This window comes from Balaenoptera borealis (genome assembly GCF_965194805.1).
Source record: "Balaenoptera borealis genome assembly, chromosome: 13".
Taxonomy (NCBI): Eukaryota; Metazoa; Chordata; class Mammalia; order Artiodactyla; family Balaenopteridae; genus Balaenoptera; species Balaenoptera borealis.
The window spans coordinates 96,958,154-96,963,135 of NC_138870.1; positions in this window are offsets into that span (position 1 = coordinate 96,958,154).

Consider the following 4,982-nt stretch of genomic DNA (forward strand, 5'->3'; position numbering starts at 1 on the left):
GCAGACAGACAGACAGGGACATATTCCTTCCTTCGTGCTGGTGCAGCCACATCCACGGTCCTAAACTGGCTGGTTCTGGCCTGCCCACGCTGGAAGGGGGAATTCTCGATGACACCCCCAGAGGGTATGGTGTATTCCCGAGGCCCGGAGAGGCACAGGGCTGCCCCCCTCAAGCAGTACACCGAGGCAACACCACGGGCCGGGGGCGGCACTCCACCTTCTTTCTTCTATCTCCCCCTGCACCGTTAGGTAACAGAGCCCCGCCCCGCCCGCCAGCCCAGCCAGCCACCTCCTCTCCCTCCAAAGGTGGCCAGGAGGCCAGTGAGCGAGGTGTGGGTGACTCAGGGGTGGGAAAGGCCCATGAAGTCATCCAGCAGCCTCGGCCACCTCCGGAGTTCAGAAGCCTGTCTGGCCCCTGGACTCACCAGCCGGGGAGTTCCCCTGGGAGGGGGCTGTCTGCACCCCAGCCCTGTCCCCCACCCCGGCTGCAGGATGGAGACGGCCCTGACTACCAGCCTCTTTGCCCACCCAGCCTCCTTTCTCCACAGCCCCGCCAGGGAGAGGAGAGAAAAAGACTCCTCGAACGGGCCCAGGGCCCAGGGCTATGTCGGAGAGTCAGGGAACATGACTCCGATTCCTTTTACTACTTGCTGGGCATTCCACCTGAGCAGTCTAAGCTTTTAGTACTGTGATCATCAGAAAAGCTAAATAGAGTGTTGCCTGGAGCCAAAGTCCCCAGACACTGGAGTAAGAGAGATGTGGGTTTAAATCCTGGCATGCCCTGGCCACAAGGCTTGGAGTCATTCATAGACCCTCTCTGGGCCTCAGTTTTCTCATCTGTAAAATGGGAGTCATGAAGCTACCTGGCCCGGTGGCTGGGAGGATAAAACGAGTGGACGTGTCAGAGTCCTGGCAGGAAACAGACATCAGGGGTTTTAGAAGAAATCTTGGGGAAGGGACCACTCTGAGCTGTGGGCTGATGAGGTGTGAAGCACATGGAGAGAGACATCCAAGGAGCTGTGAGCATTCCCAGAGATGAGGAGGGGCACGGAGGCGTAAGGGTCTGCAAGCCAGTGAAAGGGGAGGCAGGGCAGAAGGCCACACACAGAGGGGCTCCAGTGTGGCGGGCCCAGCGGGGACCAAGGAGGGAGCAGGGGACAAATACACCCTCCTCCCTCCTCCCACCCTCCCATCCGCCCGTGCCTCCCACTGAATGAGACCCACTGGAAGCTGCTGAGAACCCACTGCCCCGAGAACCCACTGGATGGAGCAGCCGGCGGGCAAGCCGAGATGAGCAGAGAGAGGGCCTGGGGGCAACAAGTAGAGAATAGTCCAAATAATGTGAACATGGCTTCATTCAGCAAATGTTTACTGAGCACAGCCATGGCCAGGCTTAGTTCTGGGCGTGGGGGACAGAGTGGTGACCAAGACAGACCAAGTCCCCACTCCACGGACGGGAGTGAGGCAGAGTAAGGGAGGTGATTGGACCACAGGAGATGTTTTAACCCAAGGAAGTCCGTACAGGGCAGTCAGAGACCATCAGCATAGATGGGGAAATGAGGCCTGGAGGGAGGCAAGGGCTTGCCCAAGGTCACCCAGCAAGTCAGTGGCACAGGGAAGCTCCCCCCCACCCCGCCCACCATTCTTCCAAGGCCCAGGAGGTTGCTCCAGGGACTCCCAGGCTGCCAGCGCCTCCCTTGGCCTTCTGCACCCTCTGGTCATTCTGGGCTCTAAACCGAGTGTAGCAGGGTGGGCACAGCCAGTGAGGGAGCCCCCCATTGGGGAGTGGGCGTGTAGGGAGCGACGTGCTTGCATTCCCAGACAGGCCGGCACATTCCTGCCGAGGAGCCACTGTGCCACCCACCCTGCCCTGCCTGCTCCCCGGCACACAGAGCCGTTGTCTGTCTGCCCCAGACACTTTGAGCAGCCGCTGCCCCCAGCCTCCAGCACCGCCCCACGCCCGCCGGTTGCCAGGTGAGGCTCCACAAGCCGGAGCACCCGTGTCCTGGTCCCGGGCCCCAAAGGGTAGCCACACAATCTATCTTGGAACCAAGCAAGGATCAGAGAGGGGAGATGACTTGCCCCAAGTCACAGAGGCCAAAATCCATATCCCTGGACCCCCAGTTAATTACTCTTCCTTAAGAATTCCTCCCTTGGGACTTCCCTGGTGGCACAGTGGTTAAGAATCCGCCTGCCAATGCAGGGGACACGGGTTCGAGCCTTGGTCTGGGAAGATCCCACATGCCGCGGAGCAACTAAGCCCATGGACCACAACTACTGAGCCTGCGCTCTAGAGCCCATGAGCCACAACTACTGAGACAGCATGCCACAACTACTGAAGCCCATGTGCCTACAGCCCACGCTCCACAACAAGAGAAGCCACTGCAAATGAGAAGCCCCTGCACCGCAACGACACTTGCCGCAACTAGAGAAAAGCCCGCGCGCAGCAACAAAGACGCAACGCAGCCAAATAAATTAATTAATTTTTAAAAAAAAAGAATTCCTCCCCTTCTTAACCCCTGCCCTGCTGGGCCACTGGACACCGCAGCTCACAGCTCCTCCCGCGGGCCAGGCCTGTGCTAGCTCTTGACAACCCCTGCTCACCTCACCCTGCCGGAGTGTGAATATCCCCATTTTACAGTCCAGGAAGCCGACGCAGGGAGGAAGGAGCTTGCCAAGGCCATCCAGTGAGGAGTACCCGAGATGAGATCTAGCCCAGGTCGTGAGTCCCAACCCACGCCCTCCTCCTCCTGCAGGAATAGCTCCGAGCCCCATCCAGGGGGAAAGTGTTCACACAAATCCTCACGGCGAGGATGTGTGCCTGTTACACAAAGGCAGGGCAGCCTATCAGAGATTGTTCACTCATCTGTCACGTGGGTTCCCAGTCCACGTCCCAGGCAAGGCGCAGCTGGGAGCTGGGATGCAGGGTGAGGACTCAGGGCAGTCCTGGCCCTGGGGGAGATGGGAGCCCCTTCGAGAAAAAACAATAGACGCACGGCTTCCCTGGTGGCACAGTGGTTAAGAATCCGTCTGCCAATACAGGGGACATGGGTTCGAGCCCTCTTCCGGGAAGATTCCACATGCCGCAGAGTAACTATGCCCGTGCGCCACAACTACTGAATCTGCTCTCTGGAGCCCACGAGCCACAACTACTGAAGCCCGTGCGCCTAGGGCCCGTGCTGCGCAAGAAGAGAAGCCACTGCAACGAGAAGTCCGCGCACCGCAACGAAGAGTAGCCCCCGCTCACCGCAACTAGAGAAAGCCTGCGTGCAGCAACGAAGACCCAACACAGCCAAAAATAAAAATAAATAAATTTATAAAAAGAAAACAATAGATGCAGATGGGGGGGTCAGATAATAAATGTTCTCTGGGCAGTAGGACTACCCTGTCTAAAATATCAACCCCCAGGGACTTCCCTGGTGGTCCAGTGGTTAAGATTCCGAGCTTCCACTGCAGGGGGCACAGGTTCGATCCCTGGTCTGGGAACTAAGATCCTGCCTGCCTCGCGGCATGGCCAAAAAGAAAAATCAACCCCTAAAATGACAACCTCCAATCCCCCTCCCCTGGTTTCTATTTCTCCTCAGCACTCACAACGACCTCTTCTAACCCCTGCAGTGTAGATCAGGACACGTGTCCTTATTTCCCTCCTAAGAGGCTTTGCACGCGCTATCCTCCCGGGACCCCTCACAGAAGCCTCAAGGCCCCTTTCCTCACTTCCTTCAGAGCTCATCTCCCTGACCCTGCGTCCATGGCTTCCTAGCTCTTCCCGCCCTGATTTATCACACATTTACTTGTTTTTCTTGTTTAATGGCTGCCCGCCCCTGCTAGACTGGAAGGTGTATGAGAGTTGGGATTTTACCTCCCGCTGTATGAAGCAAAATCAAAACTGACAATTAGATTTTTAAGCTCAACATAACCTCAAAACCGGCTCCAAGATCAAGACACAGGCCACTTCCGGCCCCCAGAGGCACCCTTCTCCCTCTGGTCAGTATCCAGTCCCTGCCCGAGGGGAACCAGCCGCCTGCTCTTGACCTTTACGCACGTGGAGCCACAGCGTGTGCTCCTTCCGCGCCCTGGCTTTTTGCCCGCCAAGCAAGATTCGTCCGTGTAGCTGTCTGTGGGCAGTAAGGGGGACCGGTGGGTTTTAGCTTAAGCAACTGGGTGGGCAATGGTGCCACTTACTGAGCTGGAGACAGCCGGGGTGGAGCAGGTTTGGGGGTCCCAAGCTCTGTTTCGGGCCACGGGGGTAGAGGAGGAGGCCCGGCATGGGACTGGGTCAGACAGCATCGGCTCATCGATGCCGTTAAAGCCTCAGAGCAGGGAATGTGCAAGTTGGCCCTGCTACTGAGGGAGTCATCTCTTTCTGACACACATTCAGGGCCACCTGCTCTGGTCAGGCCTTCCCAACTGCTCCCCACTGGGAGGCCTCCGAAGGACCCAGTTTGGAAACTAACTCCTATTTCAGGAGAGGAGTTGGGGCCCAGCAAGGGAGAGTGGCTCGCCCAAGATCACACAGCTGGTTAGGGTTCAGCAGGAACTCCTTGCTCTGCCCTGAAGACCCCTGCCCAACCTTCTACGTGTGCCAGATCGACTGGGAGCAGCCCGACGGGCACCCAGGTGAGGGTCTAGCCCACAGTGAGGGTCTGGGTTAGCTGGGAGGTAGTCAGAGTAGCAGAGTAACCCATGAAGGCTCCCTGTAGGAAGCAGGCCTGGTGCTGGGCCAGAGGAGCCGGGGGCAGGGTAACCCTCACCTGAGGTCATGTCTCTCCAGCACTGACCTCGCAGCTCCGGGCCACACAGCTGGAAGACTAGGCAAGCCGAGGCAGGGCCAGGTAGGCGGCTGGAAATAGGTCACCAGCCCCAAGACCAACCACCTCCAGCAGCCAAAGGCCCCTGGAAGATGACTGGCTCCCGTGTGCCTTGGACACCAGAATGAGAAGCCATCAGGGTGGGGAAGGTGCCCATTGCTGATGGTCCAAGTG